The sequence below is a fragment of the Pongo pygmaeus genome, chromosome 3 (genome assembly GCF_028885625.2).
Source record: "Pongo pygmaeus isolate AG05252 chromosome 3, NHGRI_mPonPyg2-v2.0_pri, whole genome shotgun sequence".
In the NCBI taxonomy this organism is placed as follows: domain Eukaryota; kingdom Metazoa; phylum Chordata; class Mammalia; order Primates; family Hominidae; genus Pongo; species Pongo pygmaeus.
This window is the reverse complement of record NC_072376.2, coordinates 88,823,535-88,848,390: the sequence shown is the minus strand read 5'-3', so window position 1 is coordinate 88,848,390 and position 24,856 is coordinate 88,823,535. Positions and strand designations below refer to the sequence as shown.

The 24,856-nt window shown below is 40.6% G+C and overlaps 1 protein-coding gene across 4 annotated transcripts in view; it reads right to left on the bottom strand.

The window, feature by feature from the left end:
- SHROOM3 (shroom family member 3) overlaps window positions 1-24,856 on the bottom strand; it is a 350,049-nt gene that overhangs the window by 164,947 nt on the left and 160,246 nt on the right. The window contains exons 1-2 of one of the 4 annotated variants that reach the window (XM_063663774.1): window positions 5,444-5,533; window positions 4,707-4,875 (exon numbers count right to left, since the gene is read on the bottom strand). The exons of the other annotated variants lie outside the window; for them this stretch is intronic. The gene's annotated coding sequence lies outside the window, so the exon portion shown is untranslated. Of the gene's footprint in view, window positions 1-4,706; window positions 4,876-5,443; window positions 5,534-24,856 lie in introns of those variants that run through there. 4 annotated transcript variants of the gene reach the window in all.

Below are 24,856 nucleotides of genomic sequence, written 5' to 3'. Positions count from 1 at the left end.
GGATGATAATTTACTTTCAACTTCTAACAGGATTTGTAAACACCATGATAAATGGGGAGAGGCACAACGCTGCATTCCTCCAGCGGGTCCTCTGAACACACCACGTTTCGGCATCAGTTGGCTTAAGTCATTCATTTCAAATCAGGACTGAAATTCTCCAGTGTTCCTGTCAGGCACCCTTCCCATCTGATCCCCTGGAAAGGATATGTCAGTCGAAGTCACAGGTAACACGGTGTATTAAGACTTGAGAGCGTTGACATCAAATCCATTAACTATGCTTTTGGTTGAAGACGGTACTGAAAATATGTAGTAAGCAAAGGGACAATTTTAGGAAAGGGGGAAAAATGTTGAAGGTTCTAATGCAAGAGTTTAGGCGCGTCTTCAAATGTGCTAGAACTTTGTGCCTCCTGCGTTCATGCTCTGTCCTTGCTGCTTTTGTATCCATGCTCCACACTCCCATTCTCAGCTAGCTTCCTCCTCTGCACCCTGATAAGCTCCTTGATCTCAGAGGGCAACAGGCATTTCTCCCAGAATGGCACAAATCATAGCTCAATTTTTTTCTGGAGAAGAGGGAAGGGATTGGCAAAGGCCTATTGTAGAAAACCATCTGGACTCATTCATATCTCGAATGCCCTTACTCAGGACACAACCCTTCCATGAGCCTCTCTGACCCTAGGCCAGCGTCTGCAAATGGCATTTGACTCCCAGGCTTGTTTTGGTTGGCCTATACCATGTTATTCCACATAATGCTTTCAAATTTCAAATTGAGTCATTTGTGATGGTTCACTTAAAAATCCAGATTTCTGGAAACACTGGGTCTGCATTCCTTCATCGTAAGAACCTATTGGGGAACACCACACATCAGGGCCTGTTAGTGGGTGGGGAGAAAAGGGAGGGAGAGCATTAGGACAAATACCTAATGCATGCAGGGCTTAAAACGTAGATGACAGGCTGATGGGTGCAGCAAACCACCATGGCACATGTATACCTATGTAACAAACCTGCACATTCTGCACATGTATCCCAAAATTTAAAGTAAAATAAAAAATAAATAAAAATAACGTATTAGAGTTGAGAAGCAGCTGACTCCTTTAGATGGGGCACCAGTCCTCCATTTGCCCCAGTCCTCACCACTCCTCATTGTGTTCTTGAAAAAAGGGCCATTTAGGACCAGGCGCAGTGGCTCACGCCTGTAATCCCAGTACTTTGGGAGGCCGAGGCAGGCGGATCACTAGATCAGCAGATCTAGACCATCCTGGCTAACACGGTGAAACCCTGTCTCTACTAAAAATACAAGAAATTAGCCAGGCATGGTGGAGGGAGCCTGTAGTCCCAGCTACTAGGGAGGCTGAAGCAGGAGAATGGTGTGAACCTGGGAGGTGGAGCTTGCAGTGGGCCGAGATCTTGCCACTGCACTGCACTCCAGCCTGGGCGACAGAGCGAGACTCTGTCTCAAACAAACAAACAAACAAACAAACAAACAAGAAAAACGAAAAAGGGGCTATTTAGATTTTGCACCCGGAACATTTCATTCATTTGTGTTTCTTTCTTGGTCCTGTAGCCATTTAGGTTTACAAACCTTCTGTCAAAGGCTATTAAATCTGTTTTACAATCTGTAAAATACGGGGGTTGACCTTCTAGCTCTGTGATTATATGATATAGTGGCTTGCTGAGCAAAAGTGATATTGTGTTGTTCTTGATCCCATTTCCTCAGGAGTGAAGTTGAGCATACAGCATGGCCAATAAAAGCCGTAGCTGAGTGACCAGCTATCCCCCAGCCCTCTTCTCAGATATGCCCACTACTTGAACCTAGGTATGGCCCTTTCTTCCTTGCTATCAACATTATAACAAGAGGAGTCGAATGGAAGTTGAAGACAGGTTTGAATGGGTGACTTCCATCGAAGCCCTATCTGAGTTTTCCAATTTCCATGCCGAGCTGCACATCTGTAGTATGTTCCCAAGACCACCTGAGTACTTTTTATCAAAGCAAAGGAGGTGTTAATGAGACGGATAAGATATTTCTCATGTACTGTTGGTACTTGACTCCTTGCAACTCCTTGCAACTCTGTTAAAACACTAACAATCCATGGTAAATGCTTTATGTGAGCTCTGCATGTGTTCTAAAACTTGACAGCATAAAGTAACAGCTTGTCTTGGCTATAAGTATGGCCAGCAATTATTGAAGGTAGAGTGTTGAGGACTCACAATTTCAACTTTCTAACAATTAGAGCCATGCAGATAAGAAATGAGCTGACTTGTCCAGTAGTGGGAAACCATGCAAGGAGAGGCTGGGTAAGCAGAAATACTGTAGAAGAGTTCCCTGCACTGGACCCAGCAGTGAAGTGGGAGTTAGGGATATTTGAGGAGGAACGCTGAACCACCTACCTACCCTACAATGCCCCCACCAACTTGTTATGCTGGGAATTCTCCCTTCTGCCTCTGTTTTGTTTTGTTTTTATAACATAGAAGCTGACTTGGTGTTTACCCACCTCACAAGATGCTAGGATGACTGATATTACATGGATTCAACTCTAACTTAGTTGGCTATTCAATAGTGTCTACTTTTTTTTTTTCTTTAGAGACAGGGTCTTGTTCTGTCCCCCAGGTTAGAGTGCAGTGGTGCAATCATATAGCTCACTGCAAACTCAAACTCCTGGCTTCAAGTGATCCTTCTGCCTCTGCCTCCCAAGTAGCTGGGACTACAGGAGCATGCCACCACATCCGGCTTCTTGATTGATTGATTGATTGATTGAGATGGGGTCTTGCTATGTTGCCCAAGCTGTTCTCAAACTACCGGGCTGAATGGATTCTCCTACTTCAGTGTTCCAAAGTGCTGGGATTACAGGTGTGAGCCACCATGCCCAGCCTACTTTTTAAAGTATTTGTAACATGTAACTAAATCTTGCCTGAAATAATATCATTATTATACTAAATTATTTTTCAGTATAGAAAGTTTAATAGTAATAGCAGCTGATATTTTATATGAAGACCATTAAAGCTCTGGCCAAAAGAAAACACTTTTAAGTCTGACAGTAATCCCTTTAGAAGCTACTTAGCATCTCATAATGTTGGGCCCTGGGATTCATTCTCAATTTAAAGGGAGTTAAAACTTACTGACTAACACACCAATTAGGTCTTCAGATTGTCTCTACAAAGTTTTAAGTATTTCTATATCATCAGCGCTGCTTCCACTTATATCTTTTTTGGCTAAACAAACTAGTTCTATAACTAATATCATCTTCCAACTAGCCAGAGGTTTAACTAGAAAATCCTGCCATAGGAGAGAAGCAGGATTCATGCAGCTGCACACAGATTAAAATTTTGCTCCTTCCTTTAGATGTATAATATTATTACTGGATACTGCCATATGTGGATGGAAAAATATACCTCCAAATCAAAAGGCAGAATTCCCTGTGAGCGAGTTTAGAGTAGAGGAATAGAAACACTTGGGTTTTACAACAATGAGAGGAGGCAGAGGCGAGCAGGGGGTTTGGATCAGAAAGAACTGTGTCTGAGCAAGTTTTTCCTTGGAGAAAATGAAAACATTGTTCTAAGAATATTTCAAGAAGGAGAACGTGTCTTATTCAACATGGAACTGATTCAGCCTGTGTCGAACAAACAAACTTCCATGGCCGATGATCCGGACACTGGGTGAAGATGATAATCCCTTCAGGTATGATTCCCTAGAAACTCCAGAAGCTGGAGCCAGCACAGGGTGTGCCTGACAGGCAGTCTCCCCAAGTCAGGCTGATCTAGAGGCTGTGCATGTTCCGTGTGTTTCCTTGTAGAGTTCCTGGTATGGCGTGCACACTAGGTAAATATTAAAGAACTTTCCTCTGCCTGGCTTCTTTACCCAAGGACACTGTGACCTTAAGAAGTTCTTATCAATGGAGGGCAAAGATAAAAACAATAAGGAGTTTGCCCTAAAGTACAGCCAGAAAGTTCACTAGGTAAAAACTGGGAGTCTCAGTTTCTTCAGGGAGCCAGGATGCCCCTTGAACACCCAGGAATGACTTCCCATCACCCCACCATTTTCTCACTTTTGCTAAATTGACTTAAAAGGAGGTGGCTCCCTTGTACCCCTTCACCTCTGCCATGGCTCTTAGAAAGAAATCTAGCATTCCTGATAAGAAATAACCAAAACAACGAGATCGTTTGAATTCCACTGAGACCAATTCATCACGCAGTGTTAAAAAAAAAATCCTTCACACGCTCCAAGTTAAATAATCAGAATGAGAACGTAGACTTTAAGAGAGAGAGAGACACACAGAGAGAGGGCGCACAAAGTCAACTGGAATTTGGGAGCTGAGGCAAGAAGTGACTTTAAAAAAATCATCTTCAACTCACTTAAAGATGGCTAGTGGTGACAGTCTCACAACAATGTGAAGGTGCTTATTGCCACCAAATTATATACTTAAAATAGTTAAAATGGTCAATTTAATGTTATGTATACTTTACTGCAATTTTTTTAATGGGAAAAAAATCACCTTAGAACTCTTCAAGCAAGCCCCTCCCCCTTCCCTATCCACAGTGGAGGACAAATGGGTTGAGATTGTTGCGAAATAGTTTCTCATTTGAGGGAGGGCTACTGAACTTGGAGGAAAGCAGCCCCTCTCGTCACCAATTGCCTGAATCTTAACCCCCCAGCTGGGTCTGGAGAAAACATATTCATCAGTGAGAACCTGCACACCAAATCCCTGACTCACCTTTGACTTTGGATCTCTCAATCAACAGAATAGGGAGACAACCTTAAGATCTGGAGACGGGTAACGGCAGGATCCCTCTACACGGATGCCAATAGCATTTAAAAATAAAACCCAAATCACAGAAGAAATCATGGAAAAGCTGGGGGTGGATTCCCAAAGGTGTACATTACTGGAAAAAAACACACATATGAACAAAACAAGAATCAAATCACTACAAGAGTGTATCAAGATCTGTGGATATTTAGGAAATATATAAAAGTGGACAGCGGAAAACGAGGGGATGCAGTTATTTCAGCAACAAAGAGGCTTCATCTCCAAATTTCACATTAACACATAAAGTAAAACACAAACCACTCTACTTTTTTTTGGTGTTTCAATATAATCTTCAAACCAGAAAAACTCTCAGTCTGCTAAAGGTTATTAAAAATCAAATTCTGAAGCTATGGCCACTTTTTAGGAAATTCAAAATTACCAGAAATGAACAGCTGTGGTTTTGCTAAACAAAGAAAACCTTTCCACAAAACGCCAACATCTAACTCATACCTTGATGGCATATCACTCAATGAGAGTGAAAAAGTAAACATTTTCTGAAATGAGGGTGGTTTTCTTTGGCTAGACAACTGCCACACGATGGTTATCTTCTCTTCTAGTTTTACAATAAGGAAAAACAGGCACTGGCTTATTTGCTTTGGTTTGACAGATGGTCAAGCGTAGCTTTGAGATTATATCCTCATTACCCTTTATGAAGGAAAACGAAGTATGATCCATTTTCCTTGCAGAAAAGTCTTCCCCTTTCTTGCCTAGGTGATTTTTCAAAGTCATTCTCTCCTTGTCCTCCAAAAGATAAATAAAAATAAAACAAAATGGGTACCAGGTAGCAACAGCTTCCTGAGACAAGTTTGAAAATCTAAACTCAAGCCTAATGAGATGTTCACAGTTCAGTAGCATCCACTGAAAAAAAGTAAATTAATGTTATCTTTTATACTGTTACTTCCAGACAGAATACATAATGGTGTAAACATGATATTCTAGACTCTCTATTTAGGTAAATGTTAGGAAGTGGTGGATAGGCACAAAAGACTTAATTGCCTGCTAACACTGCTCTTAACATCTAGTCTATTCTGATAGACTGGGGTCATTTGAAAGGAAACTAAGAGTTTACAACATAATTTGGTTTTTCACATTTCTTTTTTAAAGACTTCTGATCCTGAAGAGAAATATGGTTAGATACGGATTCTGAGGGCCAGTTGCAGTGGCTCATGCCTGTAATCTAAACAGTTTGGGAGGCTGAGGCAGGAGAATCTCATGAGGCCAGCCTAGGCAACATAGTAAGACCCTATCTCTCCAAAATAAAAACAAAAATTAGCTGGGCATGGTGGCATAAACCTGTAGTCTTAGCTACTCAGGAGGCTGAAGCAAGAGGATTGCTTGAGCCCAGGAGTTCGAGGTTACAATGAGCTGTGATCTGTGTTCCAGCCTGGCCGACAGAGCAAGATCCTGTCTCCAAAACAAACAAACAAACAAACAAGCAAACCAAAACAGATTGTCTATATGGATTATGATGTACTAGAGGCCTGGACAAAGGATTACTTGAATTTGCAAGGTTCAATGTATACTCCAGAAATGAAATAACTGCCCCTCTCCATTCAGTTATCAGGAAATTATAAACATATACAAGCTTTCCTAAATGTTGAATGGTTAGAGAAGTGTTCTTGTTAATTGTATATCCTAATTCACTTAGTAAAATTTTCCAAATATGACTCACTAATTTTCAAAATTAGAATATTAGGAAATATACTAGAAATCAAACTATATTGAGCACTATTTATATGTTACTGATAATACTTAATAATAATAATTGCTATTATAATAGTATCAGCCACCACTTATTTATTTATTTAGTTAGTTATTTATTTAGTTAAATTTAGTTAAATTATTTAGTTAGTTAAATTTATTTATTTAGTTAGTTAGTTAGTTATTTAGTTATTTAGTTTTTGAAATGGAGTTTTGCTCTTGTCTCCCAGGCTGGAGTGCAATGGCGTGATCTTGGCTCACTGCAACCTCCACCTCCCGTGTTCAAGTGATTCTCCTGCCTCAGCCTCCCGAGTAGCAGGGATTACAGATGCCCACTAACACACCCAACTAATTTTTGTATTTTTAGTAAAGACGGGGTTTCACCATGTTGGCCAGGCTGGTCTTGAACTCCGCACCTCAGATGATCTGCCTACCTCGGCCTTCCAAAGCACTGGGATTACAGGAGTGAGCCACAGTGCCTGGCTGATATCAGCCACCATTTATTAAACACTTGCTCTACATTAGTATTTCTCAATTTTGAGCAAGCATCAGAACTACCTAGAGGGGCCCGGCACAGTGGCTCACGGCTGTAATCCCAGCAGTTTGAGAGGCCAAGGCAAGTGGATCACCTGAGGTCAGGAGTTCGAGACCAGCCTGGCCAACATGGCAAAACCCTGTCTTTACTAAAAAAAATGCCAAAAAAAAAAAAATTAGCTGGACATGGTGGCACACACCTGTAATCCCAGCTACTTGGGAGGCTGAGGCAAGAGAATTGCTTGAACTTGCAAGCCAGAGGTGGCAGTGAGCTAAGATGATGCCACTGCGCTCTAGCCTGGGCAACAGCATAAGACTCCATCTCAAAAAGAAAAAAAGAACTACCTAGAGGAACTATTACAACTCAGATTGTCAGATTGCTAGTCCCCACCACTGAGTTTCTGTTTAAAATTGGTCAAATACACATAAGAATGATCATCTGAACTATTTTTAAGTGTACAGTTCAGTAGTATTACATACATTTACATTGTTATACAACCATCGCAACTATTCATCCACAGAACTCTTTCCATCTTGTAAAACTGAAACTCTGTACCCATTAAAAAATAACTCCCCATTTCTCCAAACCCCTCGCCCCTGGCAACCACCATTCTAATTTCTGTCTATGAGTTTGACTACTCTAAGTACCTCTTGTAAATGGAATCACATAGTTAGTTGTGTGTGTGTGGAACTGGCTTATTTCACTTAGTATCATGTCCTCAAGGTTCGTTTATGAACCTTGTGTCGTGTAGCATGTGTCAGAATTTCACTCCTTATTAGGGCTGAGTAATATTCCATTGTATATATGTGCCACATTTTGTTTATCCATTCATCCACTGATGGACACTGGGGCTGCTTTTGTCATTTGGCTATTGTGAATAATGTTATGAACACAGGTGGACATAATGTCTCTTTGAGACTCTGCTTTCAGTTTTTTTGGGTGTATACCTAGAAATAGAATCCTGGATCATATGGTAATCCTACCTTTAATTTTTTGAGTAATACTCATACTGTTTTTCCTACTGTTGCACCATTTTATATTCCTACCAACAGTGTAGAAACGTTCCAATTCCTCCATATCCTTGCCAACACTTATTATTTTCTGTGTTTTTGATAGTGGTTTTGATTTAAATTTCCCTGATGATTAGTGACGTTGAGCATCTTTTCATGTACTTATTGGCCATTTGTATATCTCCTTTGGAAAAATGTCAGCTCAAGTCCTTTGCCCATTTTTTAATTGGGTTGCTTGTTTTGTTGTTGTTGTTGAGTTTTGGGGTTCTTTATATATTCTGGATATTAACACCTTGTCAGACATATTACTTGCAAGTGTTTTCTCCTATACCCCTAAGTTTTATTTGGGACCTGAGATTTGTATTTCTAACAAGTTCCCAGGTAATGCTGCTGGTCCAGGGCCCAAGACTTGAGACCCACTGCTTTCCATAGCAAGTGTTCAGCACTTTACATGTATTAACTCACCCAAGCCTCATATTATCATTCTTATTTTACTGAGGGAGAAATGGATTCTCAAAGAGATGAAGTAACTTGCTCAAGGTTATTCCAGTAAGTGGTAAAGCAGGGGTTTTCCCCAGGCCTTCTGACATGACGCTGTGGTGTGCTGTGCTGTGGTATGCTGTGGTGTGCTGTGCTGTGCTGTGCTGTGCTGTGCTGTGCTGTGCTGTGCTATACCATCTCTGTCCAATCAATCAAATCAGCTTTCCAGAGAGTATAATCTAATGACCAGGCCAATGGACTGAGAGAACAACAGGTGATGCTTTGCAAGCTCTGCCTCTTTTTCTTTAAATCAGAACTCAAATACCAGCCCCCTTTCCTTGAATGTTGCATTCTGGCTTCATTAAGATGAGTTGATTAGTAAAAGGAATCTGCTCTAAGGTAATGGGGAAAATGGTAGTGAGGGGAGAGAGACAGGGTAGGGGGCACTTGCCAAAGTGAAGCTGAACCAGGCTCACTGATGAACGAATGCACTCCCTCGAGAGCTAAAAACTGTGCTTTGGTAGATTAGGCAAGTGTTGTGCCTTCTTCCCAAGGTTGTGTATGCTTGGACATTTCCTCAATAGCAGCTCTATTCAGTCAAGTCCACAACCAGCCCATGAGGCTTTCTTTGTTTGCAGGAGGAGAAGGCATCCCTCAGCCTATGTAGTCAGCCTCACAGATGCCTGGCCAGGCCAGTGAAGTAGGGGTGGGTTGCAGGCCCCTGGTGCTACCTAACTGGGCACTGTTTTGGAGTGAACAGCCTGCACAGCTAGAGGTTAAAGCATGATAAAGTGAAATAAGTCATCAGCACTCTTGCTATATTTTAACAACCTTCATAAAGGTTAATGTTACTATTGATTAAAATGGCTTGGGAGTATATAAGGTCTCCCAATTACTCATTTCCATGGATTACCAAGGGCTAGTGGTAACTATGCCCTATGGGTAAAAACAATTCATGGTTTCATGATGCCCACATGGTGACTTATTCTGATGTAAAGATGGCTATTTAAAGCCTGCCTTGAAACTCTGTCCTTTATTAACCATGAGAAAAAAAAATCCACCCCTCATAGAACCCAGGCCCAACAGCATTATTGCAGAACCTGTTGCTTTTGTGTCAGACTTTACAGCTGCAAACTGAAACCTGGTGGTTTGTGGCCAGTAATAAATAGAAAATGCGGAGGTCCCTGGATGAAGACATGAGTTTTTATTTGTCTTCAGATATTGACATTCCCCAGAGCCACCATAACAAAAACAGAATTAAGATGCAAAAGGAATTCAAGACTTTCCTTTGCTATCCCAAGTCTGGGAATCTTTTCAAATTTAAATGAATATCTGTCAAACTAATTAAGAGAAGATGCAATGCTCTTGTTCTGTGCTCATTAGAGAGCAACTTACTGGTCATAAATTCCTCAGGGTGTGGGAGTGAATAGGTCTCTACCCTCTAGCTTAAGATTCTTGGCTTTGTTTATTTCCAGTTCAGTCTGTTCCTCTCCTAGACCCAGAAGGACCACAAAACATGTACTAAATCAAGCTTTAATTCCATAAAACAGAAATAGATCAGATTTTGAGATGTTGCAACTGATGCTTTTAGTCAATAAAACTGGAGGAAATGACGAGTATTTGTTTGTATTTGAATGGCATCTTTTTTCCCAAGATGCTTTATATTCCTGAGCACACTGCAAATCTCAAATGTTTCACACACACACACATACATATAAATATTACACACACACACACGCGTGCACACACACACAGCTTTTGAACACACTGCCATTTTTGAAGATTTTGAAATTGAGGCACAGTAAGCTGATTTGGTAAAAAATATGGAAATTGTCAGAGTCAGAGTAGAGTTTAGCATACCAAGACCACTATCTGCAAGCTGCTACAGCATTTTTTGGACTCCTGCCAGCTATCCAGTACAATACTATGTATGTAATTTAATGTATAATGCATGTAATTTATACTCCCAGGAACTCTAGAGGTAAAGGTTTTTACTCCCATTTTATTTATTTATGTACGTATGTATGTATTTATTTTTTGAGAGGGAGTCTCGCTCTGTTGCCCAGACCGGAGTGCAGTGGTGTGATCTCGGCTCACTACAACCTCCGCCTCCAGGGTTCAAGCGATTGTCCTGCCTCAGCCTCCCAAGTAGCTGAGATTACAGGCATCTGCCACCAGGCCTGGCTAATTTTTGTATTTTAGTAGAGATGGGGTTTCACTATATTGGTCAGGCTGGTCTTGAACTCCTGACCTCAAATGATCCACCCACCTCCCAAAGTGCTGGGATTACAGGTGTGAGCCACTGCACCCAGCCTTTACTATCATTTTACAGATAAAAAAACCGACATTCAGAGTAGCTAACATGCACCACACTGGTAAGCAGCAGTCGGTAGTAAGCATAACACTTAAAAATATTTGTTTGTTTAAAATATATAGTATTTTGTGGCTCACACCTGTAATCCCAGCACTTTGGGAGGCCGAGGCAGGCAGATCACAAGGTCAAGAGATCAAGACCATCCTGGCCAACTTGGTGAAACCCTGTCTCTACTAAAAATACAAAAATTAGCTGGGCGTGGTGGCGGGCGCCTGTAATACCAGCTACTCAGGAGGCTGAGGCAGGAGAATCGCTGGAACCTGGGAGGCGGAGGTTGCAGTGAGCCGAGAATGTGCCACTGCACTCCGGCCTGGCGACAGAGTGAGACTCTGTCTCAAAAAATATATATATATATTATATATTATATAATATATATTATATATAATAGATAAATATATATTATATATAATATATAATATATATTATATATAATAGATAAATATATATTATATATTATATATAAAATATATTATATATATTATATATAAAATATATTATATATATTATATATAAATATATATATTATATAATATATATTATATATATTTATATATTATATATTATATATTATATATAACATATTATATATAACATATATTATATATAATATATAATATATAATATATAATATATATATAGAGAGAGAGAGAGAAAATTGTGCCTTTAATACATTTTTGGAACTATGAAATGATAAAGAGTGATTCTGTATCAAAAGTGTTATTATAGAAAGAAATCGAACTGTAGCTATTAGAATTTCTACCAAGGGTCTTTAAGGTCACATTTTAGAAAACAAGGATTTTTTCCATCTATTTAAAAGCATATATCTTTTCATTTTTTCTGTTTTTGTTTTGGTCTGGGATTTATGCCACTGAAAAAATATTTTCCCCCTCTTCAGCAACTTAATTAGGTTTTTTCCCTTTGTTGTCACTTAGCTGAGTTACATAGTTCTCTCAACAACTAAGCAATTCTATTTGACCATTTCTTTATAGTTTCCTTTTTGCTATTTATTTCTTAAATAGTATTATTTTAATTTCTGCTTACCCAAGTTAGAGGAATGAGTCATACCTGCCTGTTCTCTGACAGTTTAAGGGGATACAGAATGGGATGTGTTGAGGCTAAAAGGCATGCCAAATTCAAATCTAATTTATGGTGCTCATTATTTTTCCAACTTTTCTTAGAATTTTTATAATGAGAACTGTTCTCTCCCACTAGAATGCAATAAAATGGTGCCTTGAAATCTCTCTTCTGGGCTGTATGTCATTTAGGTATTTCCTGGGTAAATCCTGGCTGTTGATTTCTCCACTTGTTTTTAGTTAAAGTTCACCGTGATGATGCTGTCGTGGCCATGCCTCCACCGCTGCACCAAAACCACTGAAGTCATCATCAAATAGGGCTGACTGATCTTCCAACAAATCTTTCCACACGTACGCTCATACTGATGCTTTTACCGCCATGGGGACATTACTTTTCAAGCCTGCATTTGAGCTGTATAAGAGGTATTTAAATCCAAATCAGTTTAATGTTTATTAGTAATGCTTCATTCAGCACTATATCAAAGGTGCATGAACCTTGACCCTTGAGGAATTCAATCCAGGGAAACATATTAGATTGATTTTTGGCATTTTAGAGATAAAATGTACCCTAGAGATAAACTAGTTCACATTTTTGGTTTTATAGATAAGTAACTCCTTAGCCTTATGTAGTCAGCTAATTGTTTACTTACTACAAATTCAATCTAAAATCAACAGAATAAATTCCTAGAAATCTTATTCTGAACGCAAGGTCACTTTTGTCTTATAAAACTTACTATTTTAGTGTTTCAACATCCCTACTATTTCTCTTTCCTATACTGCCTTAGATGGTTGTGATTTCAAAAGTTTCAGACATTGTCTAACAATTACCAACATCAATGCTTAAAAAACAATGATTTCTCATATTTTCATGGCATCCTTCAGGTGGACGGTTACCATTTGAACATTTTAATGAGGGCATTCAAACTTTCAAGAGATCATTTTGATCAAGCGCCTTTGCTCACCAGAATAACACACAGACAACTTAGATACCACACTAAATTTAGTTAAGCTCAAAAGCAATCATGTGTCTTTATGTAGGAGAGCAAGTGAGACATGTGCTAGAAAATAAATTGAAAACCCAAAGCTGCAAAACCATCTTTACCTGTTTGTGTACAGCATTTTGACCCTATCATGCATTAGGAACAACAAATATTATACAACATGTCAGCAACTTGGCATAAATATAGCCAGACCATATTTGATATCAACATCCTTTGAAGCACAACCAACCAGTAGCTCCCAAGTATTACAACAGGCTAAAAGTATTGAAAGCATCCTCTTCCAAGGCAGCCAGAGGCTCCAATTTTAACAAATGTCCTTGGTTGCCTGAAGACTGAGATGCTCTAGAGGCTTAAGAATACAAGATGCAGCCAGGCGCAGCGGCTCACGCCTGTAATCTCAGCACTTTGGGAGGCCGAGGTGGGCGGATCATGAGGTCAGGAGTTCGAGACCAGCCTGGCCAACATAGTGAAACCCCATCTCTACTAAGAGATGGGGTGGAAGGTGCTTGTAATCCCAAGTACTCGGGAGGCTGAGGCGGGAGAATCACTTGAACCAGGGGGGCAGAGGTTGCAGTGAGCTGAGATCGCACCACTGCACTCCAGCCTGGGGGACAGTGCCAGACTCCATCTCAAAAAAAAAAAAAGAATACAAGATGCTTGTTCTCGCTCATAATGGGAGTTGAACAATGAGAACACATGGACACAGGGAGGGGAACATCACACACCAGGGCCTGTTGCGGGATTGGGGGCTGAAGGAGGGATAGTGTTAGGAGAAATACCTAATGTAAATAACGAGTTGATGGGTGCAGCAAACCAACATGGCACATGTATACCTATGTAACAAACCTGCATGTGGGCACATGTGCCCTAGAACTTAAAATATTAAAATAAAAAAAAAAGAAGAAAAGAAAGAATACAAGATGGTGGTCTTATTCCATTACTTTATATGGTCATACTACATAGAAAGTCAGAGTCTTTGATCATAAATCAATCAATAGATGTCCTGTTAGTTGCAAAGTATGGTTTTTTTTTTGTTTGTGGGTCTTTTTTTTTTTTTTTTTTTTTTCGAGACAGAGTCTCGTTCTCTTGCCCAGGCTGGAGTGCAGTGGCCCAATCTTGGCTCACTGCAACCTCCGCCTCCCGGGTTCAAGTGATTCTTCTGCCTCAGCCTCCCAAGTAGCTGGGACTACAGGTGCGTGCGACCACACCCAACTAATTTTTTGTATTTTTAGGAGAGACAGGGTTTCACCGTGTTAGCCAGGATGGTTTCGATCTCCTGACCTCATGATCCGCTCTCCTCGGCCTTCCAAAGTGCTGGGATTATAGGTGTCAGCCACCACGCCCGGCCAAGTATGTGTTTTTAAAAGATAACTATCTCCAGGAACATGTGGAATCAGAATTAAGTGCCTTTATACCACATTACACTTGGGAAAGCTGCAATGGGTCTATCGATCAGTCCATCTTTAGTACAAATACAGAAAAATAAAATACAATGCAACAATAATGATGACAATAAAAATAATGTATCTTGAGCATTTACTATGTGCTAGTTACATGCATAACTCATTCAATTCTTATAATCACCTTCTAAGAAAAATACTATGACTGTTATCCTCATTTTGAAGATAAGGAAACTGAGGCACCAGGAGGGAAGTGATCTGTCTAAGGTTGCACAGTCACAGAGTGTCAGTGGCAGAGCCAAGATTTTAATCCAGGCAGTCTGGCTCCAGGGTCCACCTTCGTAACTCTTCTGTCATATTTATACAGTGAGTTCCACTGAAGTATCTGGAGATACATTCACATTTATCATAATGAAAAGTAATTTGTTTTCCTAGGGCTGGACCAAGAGCGATCCAATTTAACACCAACCTATTTCATATAATGAAGATTATTTATTGTAATTAAATTTAATTTTACCTACTATATATCAATATATTGCCACTAGTAAGCCCCAGAACTGGGTAATCTTTCAAGATAAAGCAAAAGAATTCTAAGGAAAAAAAATCAAGAAAATTAACATATGGCTGTATCATTTATTATAAATTTCTATATTTTAACAGTTTTCAATAGACAAATGCATAGAAAAATGTGGATTTAACTTTATATGTTGTAAGATATAAATACATAAAATCTAGGAGAGAAATCCTTTGTCCAACATTTCTTTTTCCTGTAGGTGATGACCTACAGGACTTTGTAATTTTTTTTTAGTTATTCTTAAAATAATTTGAGTTTTCTTTGTATTAGGAGCAGTACTTATCATAGGAATTGGGATGGTAAGTATTCAATAAATAGTTCATAAAATAAGTCAAGGAAAACAGAGGAGAAAGATTGAAAGGAACATTCTGTAATTGCGCCTGGATGGCTTCACACTTGGCAAGTATTTGAAAAGCCAACTTTCCCTTTCCTTGAAGGGGAGTCTTGAAATGTGAAGGCATTTCCTCAATCAACTTCGTTCTTCTGCTCTCTTTATTGCCACAAAACAGCTATGTGTCCACAGAGTGCTGAACCAATCAGCTGAGAAGTGAACCCTTGAATCAACCTGGTTGTGGTTTTTTTGCACTCACAATCTTTCAAGCACCTGGCCTGAGGACTTTGGGGACTGAATTGTCCGACAATTTGAGAGCTATATATAAAGAAGATAGTCCAGACTAAACCTATAAGAAAGTAGAGGAGTAAGGCTGGGCGCCGTGGCTCACACCTGTAATCCCAGCACTTTGGGAGGCCAAGGTGGATGGATCACCTGAGGTCAGGAGTTCGAGACCAGCCTGGCCACCAACATAGTGAAATCCTGTCTCTACTAAAAATACAAAAAATTAGCTGGGCTTGGTGGTGCACCTGTAGTCCTGGCTACTTGGGAGGCTGACTCAGGAGAATCACTTGAACCTGGGAGGCGGAGGTTGAAGTGAGCCGAGATCATGCCACTGCACTGCAGCCTGGGCGATAAATAAATAAAAAAGAAAGTAAAGGAGTATATTTTCCTTACATAACCTGAGGAAAATAATTTCAATTAACAGGATGGCTAATTTCTTGCTGAAAGAGACAGTCCAGTGGTAGAAGCTCCCAACAGCTGTTATTTAACTCAGTGTTTCTCAGCCTTGGCACTACTGACAATTGGGGCCAGGTAATTCTCTACTGGGGGGACTTTCCTGTGCATTGCAGGATTTTGGCAGCATCCCTGACCTCTACCCACTAGATGCCAGTATCAGGACCCCCTCCCCACACCACACACAGTTATGACTACTAAAAATGTCTCCAGATGTTGTTAAATGTCCCCTGGAGGGAAATCGCCTCTACCTGAGAACCACTGATGTAAATTTTTAACTGTCACCAAATTTTATTTCTGTTTTACAGCAAACTATGGGTGGCTAATTTTAAACACTCTGAAAACTTCTCTTCCTTTTCAAAGGCATGGGATGGCGCAGAAGTAATTGTGGCTTTTGCTGTTAAAGTAATTGCAAAAACTGTAATTACTTTTGCACCAACCTAATAGATTTTAGAGTAGTATAAAAATACAGACTTTCCACTTTTCCTAGTCCCTGATTCTGTTTGATTTTCGTGGTTGCTTCATGAGGATTCAGTGGCAATCAAAACCAGTAATACTTAAACATGTATTTCTTATCTCAGGTATTTTTACAATATTAACTCCTGAATTCTCACCACTCCCTTTTCTACAGGTGAGATAAGAAAAATACTCGTTTGTTTTCAGTTACAATACAATATAAAAACGTTGTTAATCTGTAAAAGTGTTAAATGAGAGCATTTATAAAAATTTCCATATTGCACCTATGGGCAATGAAAACTGGCAGCACCATCAGGAACATTCCAGAGCAATGACCAAAGTTACAGTCACCCGGTGTGTTATCAAGACCATTTCTTGATAAGAAAGTTGAAGTACATTTTCTTTAGGTACTATTAGCTGCTGAAGCCATGGGCTGGTAGTTAATTAATGTGCTTTATTGAATTATTAATGTAATATCAAGTGTATCTTCACTGCCCTATTGTATCCTAGGAAAACACCTTGATCATGTGAAAGCTGAGAGTACCACAGTTTTCTGCTTTCTTTCCAGTGATTTCAATAGTCTAATGATATGCTCCTCTGTCCCAAGCATAATCAGCACAGTATCTCAAGACACATCAGGAAGGAGCAAGCCATGTGTATAACCTACTCTTTGACTCATGTGGCATGGAACTCTTTCTCCTCAGCTTAACCCATAAAGAAGGCAACGTGATATACAGTCAGCATCTAATAGATGCAGGCCCAAGGAATAATCAAAGGCTGCAAAAGCAAGTCGGTTTTTGTTTTTGTTTTTGTTTTTGTTTTTGTTTTGAGACACGTTCTCACTCTGTCACCCAGGCTGGAGTACAGTGGCACAACCACGGCTCACTGCAGCCTTGACCTCCTGGGCTCAAGCCATCTTCCCACCTCAGCCTCCTGAGTAGCTGGGACTAACAGGCTTGTGCCACCACACCTGGCTAATTTAAAAAGAAAAATGTTTTTGTAGAGATAGGGTCCACTATGTTGTCCTGGGCTCAAGCAATCCTCCCACCTCGGCCTCCCAAAGTGCTGGGATTCCAGGTGTCATATCTTTTCTTGGTATCTGCACACTGGCATTAATAACAAGTACAGTAGCACCAACAAAGCCCATTTCCACAGCCACCACTTGTGACCAGCATGTGGCCTGCAGGTCCTATGCCAAGCACTCCACTTTCCTTGTCCCTTAACCCTCATAACAGCTCCATGAGGAAACTGTATTTCCCTACATTTTACAGATGAGGCTCACAGAGATAAGTATTCTGCCCAAAGTGACAGATGGTGATGAACTAGGAATTCAAACCCAGGACTATTCAACTTCAAAGCCTATGCTAGGACACTGTCATGATAAGCACAGGGAGACAGAAAGAATGCTGCTGCCATGTCCACCATCAGAAACAAAACGAAAAACTGCTTTCTCCAAAAACAATGAGAAAGGGTTTAAGATACCCTAGATTTATATTATTTTCATCTTGAAAGAAAGAATAAAGGAGATGAACTAGCTTTCTGCAGCTGGGCATTACTCTCTGACCTATCTTGAATGGGCAGATTATCCACTACAGGTGATTTTGCTGTGCTTGAATGGGATCACAACGCAAAAGATCCTACAGTTTCCTTTCATATCAATTGCTCATTCTCTGAAGAGACACAACTCAGGATCAAGGTGTTTTTCCTCTGTCTCAGAAGCTACTACTGAAGCCCTCCCTTTAATCTTTAACCAGCATGATCATATAAAGAACGCTTTTATTGTTATTATTGAACAGGTAACACCTCAGCACACACTATGGCAAAGTTCTGGGGTTTATTGATCTTCACAGGGGTGTGATAATTCCCCACTGAGCTGCTAAAGCTAAAACCCTAGGAGTCATCCTCCTCGCCTTGCACCCCTGCACCCAAGCAGCCAGCTCATCACCAAGTCTACCTGCTGTACCTTCTGGATATTCAATGCACCACTTCCTTTCCTTCCCCTCCCACAGCTGTCATTCAGGCCCCCATTATTTTTCACCTGGACCAGCCTTTTCTCACTAGTTTCTTTCCCTTCAGACTTAACATCTTGAAAACCACCTCCCAAAATGCAGCCAGAATGGTCTTTCGTAAGCACAAGTCTGATTTTGTCACTACTCTGCCTTTTAATTATTTATTCATGTCCCATCACCTTTCTGGGTTCTGTTCAAACTCATGAGCATCCTCACATACACTCTTTAGTCAAAGAATACTAAATACATTCAGACAGGGCTACCGCCTGCCCATGTGGCCCCTTGTCAAACCAGAAAAAGACACCTCCTCCAGGTGGATACAGCTGCACCAGGGGGCGAAGCACAGGCTGAATTTTAGCCCCTGCTCCCCACTTCCTGGCCACCCCTACCCCATCTCCACCTTGTCTTGTAGCAGGTCACAAGTGTGCCATCAGCCCTGCAGCCCTGACTTAAGGTTCTCTTTGAGTACCTCTCTGCCTTTGTGTAAGCTACTTTGTCTAGCAGCCCTGCAGCCCTGACTTAAGGTTCTCTTTGAGTACCTCTCTGCCTTTGTGTAAGCTACTTTGTCTAGCTAGAATGTCTTCACTCACTAAATCCATCTACCAAACACCTATTCATCTTTCCAAAGATCAAGACAATCATCCTCCTACAAGAAGCTTTCATCTTTTCTATGCTACCAGAAAAGCTTCATCATAGCATGACTGTTATAATCATAGATTTTTCAGCCGGGCGCGGTGGCTTACGCCTGTAATCCCAGCACTTTGGGAGGCCGAGGCAGGCTGATCACGAGGTCAGGAGATTGGCTAACACGGTGAAACCCCGTCTCTACTAAAAATACAAAAAATTAGCAGGGCGTGGTGGCGGGCGCCTGTAGTCCCAGCTACTCGGGAGGCTGAGGCAGGAGAATGGCATGAACCCAGGAGGCAGAGCTTGCAGTGAGCCGAGATCGTGCCACTGCACGCCAGCCTGGGCAACAGAGCGAGACTCCGTCTCAAAAAAAAAAAATCATAGATTTTTCTCATCTACTTTCACCAGTAGATGCTGCATTCTCTGAAAGCAAGAACCTGGTCCTTCAGATTTCCATGCTCACAGCCTAGCACAGTGCCTCGGAGATTGTATGCAAACAGTTGCTAAATGCCAAACAAACAAACGCAACTCTTGCTGTGTTAGCCTTGTCACCGCGTTAGATGGGGGCCTTTTGGTTCCCCCACACCCAGCAATTTGGAGATTACACCACGGGATCTGCTTCCTCAAGTTACATAATCCCTACTCAAATTGCTAGAAGCCAGATCTCATTTAGCAATTATTTCATTAACCTATGATTAAGAAGAATAAACATCTTGGATTTCAGCTTTCTGTCCCCTCTTGACAAGTTCACTAATAGATCTGTCATTGAACATTTTGTCCTTCACTGGATCCTGCTCCTTTCTTTCATCTTCTCCTCCTCCCTGTCTTGTTCTACTTAACAAGAGCCATCCAGCTGGAGGGTGGGTGCGTGGGAATTTGTGGGACTCTCTACTTTTACAAATGTTTACACCACTTTCATAACAAAATAGTAAAAATAAACATTAAAAAAAGATCTATCCATACTTCCTGAATGACACTCTCAATGTCTCATATTTCCACCTTCCAAGGGATTTTTCTCATTAGTCCAATTGGCCTGCCCCGATGGCCACACTGATTTTGTCTATGACTTCACTCTACTCTCCTAGTCACTCGCTCCTCGAATCCTTTACTAATTTCCCGCTGATAGGAATCCACAATTCTCTTCTCCTATTTAAGTCAGGCCAACAGGAATACAGCCACCAGATTTAAACTCCCTGTCAAAGACACTTGTATATCTGAAATAAAGTCATTTTATTTATGAAACATGTACTTGTCAGTAGGGTGGTCTCTTTTGCTGAGTCTCTTTAGGAAAGACTTGGCAGATATTACACCCTTTTATGAGAGACAGAGGTTACTGTCTGTCCGTTGCCGTCTATTCTAGGAGAACAGGTCCTGATCAAGCCCCAGTTGAAGGGGTGAGGCTAGACCAGCTCTTCCTCAGCTATAGGCAGAGCTGTTCATATTGCAGCTGGTGCGACCTGGTGCTGGGGAGAGACTGAGTGTATCAGGTGATAAGGCTCTAGAGCTGTGGGGCACATAGGGTAGAGCCCAGTGATGGCTCTGGGGTGAGCCAGGGCCACACACTAGTAGATGTGGGGGACAGAATCCCAGAAGCTTAGGAGAATGCTTCTGATGGGATTTTGTTATTGTTGTTACAAATGACACAGTGACACTGAACCCACAGAGAAAATCAAGCAAAAATGGGAATTTCTTGGGAAGGCCAGGGATGGAGATGGCCTCAGGAACTGGAAATTATTGTCAGGTTCTTCCTTGGGAGAGGCAGCATCCGTTGGAGTGTGTGTGCGTGTGTGTGTGTGTGTGTGTGTTTCTCTGTGCCTATCTACCTATACATCTAGACAGTCATGCATTGCTGAATGATGGGGATATGTGACAAGAAATGCCTAATTAGGCAATTTTATCATACAAACATCATAGACAGTATTTACACAAACCTAAATGTTATACACAACATCTTTTGCTTTTCTTTTTAGAGACAGGGTCTTGCTCTGTTGCCCAGGCTGGAGTACAGTGGTGTGATCACAGTTCACTGTAGCCTCTACCTCCCAGGCTCAAGCCATCCTCTTGCCTCTAACTCCCAAGTAGCTGGTATCATAGGCACAAGCCACCACACCTGGCTCTCTATTTTTTCATATGAAAATGTCCCAGCACATTACTGAATATCAAACATTTCCCCTACTTGATCTGCAGGGATAATATCAAGTACTGTATATCACTTCTGTGTATGCTCCATTATCAGTTTATGGAACCACTGTCATGCATGGGATCCGTCATTGACCCAAATTATTATGGGGTACATGACAGTATATAGACAGAGAGAGCAAGGTGAAAAAAAAGACCTCACTTTTATCTTTGCAATAGGATTCAGTGTGTGTGCATGTGGGGGTAAAGTACACAGAAAACAACCACAGAGCAGAGAACGTCAGGTTTATCTTATCCCAGATTAACAACTGCAAGAGTTCTGCCTCCTCTTAGACTCCACGTACAGAAAGATAAAATTCCAAAGAAACACTCTGATTTGCCTGGCTTAGACACTTGCTTATCTAAAACAGGCCCTCATAATTGTTTACTCAATGGTTACTGTCCCCTGTTTTACTCCACAAGTATAATTTTGATTCCATTGCAGCATCAGATAATGATGTGCTCAGAAAGGCAGCTCCTTCATCACCCTAAGGGATTAACCATGCCTGGTCTATACTATTCATAGTAATCTGACTCCCTGCCAGTTACTAGTGTAGGCAAGGATATAGGACATAAGCCTAACTAATGAGATCTGACTCCTAAAAAAAGAGAGTTTGCAGGAGGATTTTTGAAAAAGTATCTCTCATTCTTGATGAAATACACAAAACTAGAACTCCTTCCCTTGTTTGGACAAAACTCTGTGAGGACGTGATGCCTGGAGCTGCAGCAAACACCTTGCAACCATGAGCAACAAATGTAAGGAAGAAAATCATCATGCTAAGGGTGGCAGAATGAAAATACAGACAAACCTGGAGCTTTGATGACATTACTATGCCATTAAATTAACCCTGGCACCATGTCTTTCAGAAAGCCTGTCTGCAGACAGAGCAATGGAACTGATGTTCAAAGTCAGCTGAAATGAACAACTATGCAATCCAAAAAGAAAGTGAAAAGGTGCCTACTTTCTAAATAATAATAAGAGTTAATGGTTACTGAGTTCCTGTTACGTGTCAGGCAGTGTTCCAGATGCTTTATATGTATTATCTCACTGAAACTACACAACAACACAACAAGGTAGAAACTTTGATTATTTCCTCTTTTTAGACAAGTAAATGAGGTTCAGAAATATTAGGTAACTTATCCAAGGTCACAAATTCAGAAATGCCAAGGTTGGAACTCACATGCAGGCCTTCTGACTCTAAGAGCTTTTCACCACTAGGTTAACGTTGAGGTGTTCTTGGCTTCCTATAGTTGGATTTCACAAGCTTCCTTCATATCTTGATATCTTCCTCTCTTTTTATTTGAGTTGGTCTTAGTGGGTTTATGTTCAATGCACCCAAATGTTCCCTTAGACACTGGCATTGTCAAGATTCAGGCTTCCTTTCTCTACTCCATAACAAATCTGAGTCTCAATGTCCATTTGTTAAATGCACCAAATCCAGATCACACAGTAAAGCCCTGATTTAGTGGAATTCATGGCGTTCCAATGGTTCCCTGTTCCCTCCCCAATTGTCACATAGCAGGTGTTAGTCTGACATCAGGGTCTTTTGGAGCTACACTTCCAATGCAGTGTGACTTATTAATTAAACTATGAATGAGTACCTAACAAGGGATGAAATTGTTGACACTGGTTCAAACACTGTAATTGTCCCATGATGTCCTGACCTCTAATTTTATGTTTTTTAACTTTTCAAAGTTAAAGTTTTTATGTAAGTGACATTCTGCGATTACGTACGTCTCTGTTACTCTTGAGACTAGGATGGCATTTCTATGGCCTTACTATTGTTTATTCATGTCACACCCTCACTCCCTCACTCAGTCAACAAATATTTGAGTATCTGCATGCACCAGGCGCTACACTAGGCACTAGTACCAATAGGTTATGTTCTCTGCCCTCACAGAGGGCAATAAAGTGTAATAATATGCCATATCAGTTTTCCCTCTAAATCAACAGGAGAGCTACAACAAATAAAAAGAGCACATAAGATTAGACATTTTGTAGATGAGAAATCCAATGTAGCAGCTAAGAGCACAGACTCTGTTGACAGATGACCTGGGTTCAAGTCCCTGTCACTGTGTGACTTTGGATTAGTTCCCTGTATCTCAATTGTTTAATCTGTTAAATGGGAACAAAAACTGTAGCTCTGTCATTGGGTTAACAGAGATAGCATTTTTGCAAATCACTGAGAATGTAATAAGTACTACAGAAATGTTTTTCCAAAAGAAAAAAGAGCTCCAGTCCACTCTGCCCACTGATCATAACTGAGCAACCTGGCAGCCAGAAGTAGCGATGTGACAACATTGGAAACTGCAAACAGGAACACAGCATCATCAGTGTTGGGAACTGGGGTTCTGGGCACCAGGACCAGGGTGACACTGCAGGAAGATGACTCCCCTAGCCACTGCCCCTAAGTGAAATAGGGCTTCTACAATCAGTTGCTTCTGGCTCTCAGAATTCCTAAACTAAGGCGTCAGTTAAAGAGAATTTAAGGTGACTTTTCCTGAAGAATTTGGTTTTTAATAAGCAGATCTTGGAAGGATGAAGCAGAAGCACAAATTTGGAAGGGATCTTAGAAGTCAAGCTCTCACCCAAATTTTTAAAAAGAGTTTACATTGCTTAGTAATAAGAGGAATGCCATAAAGATTACTGATTTACAACTAAAAATATACAACACATGTCATCAAAAATAGTGGAACTCATGAAGCCAAAAGATTAGAACTTGACCAACTAAATAAATAACAGGGCCAGTCATCATGGGTGGTTTTATCATTCTTTCAGATTTATATTAAATTATATCATCTGTGTTCTTTACTGTCTTTGGGTTGAAGAGGTAAAAACATGGTACCTTTCTGGGTCATTAATTACATGATCTCTGGTAGGATCCCAAATCCTCTAGGGGTTATTTCTTAACCCCAAAGGGGTTCTTTTAGTATGTCATGTGGATAAACTCAAACCCCTCTGACTATTGATTAATCAGCCTCTCCTGAAGCATTTCCAATGATGAAGGTGCACATTTTTAGACAGATCTTTTCATTCATTGAGCATCTCTAGTTATCATCAATAATTCCTTTTGTTGCTCCCAAATCACTTATGGTGGTTCTGGAGCAAGGATATCCCTGACTCTAAATGATGGTCTTCATATGCTTGGAGAAAAGGATTCCCTGTCTTGTTCTAATTTCCTGAGCCAGTCATCACTCAACATAAGTTATGACCTGAGTCCCTCAGGTTCAAAGGAGGAGATCAACATAATCTAGACATTCAAAGGGGTGTCCAGGAAGATCATTTTGAGAAAGGGTCCCTGAAGTGCCTTGAAAGGTAATCCAGTTTCTGGAGTCTGGGGAGAAGAAAAGCACATTGACTCCTTATTTTCATTACATCTGCAATATGCTCCTCCCTACCTTGAATCCTGCTGCCTAGAAAAGGGAATTGATATCAAAACTCAAACATGAGTACATTGTGAGATCATGAGAATTCAATGGAATTCAACAAGACTTTTGTAGCTGAAATTGGAACCAAATGTCTCAAAATACACCTGTCCCTAGAGAGCATGGACTTGGTTCTTTCAAAAT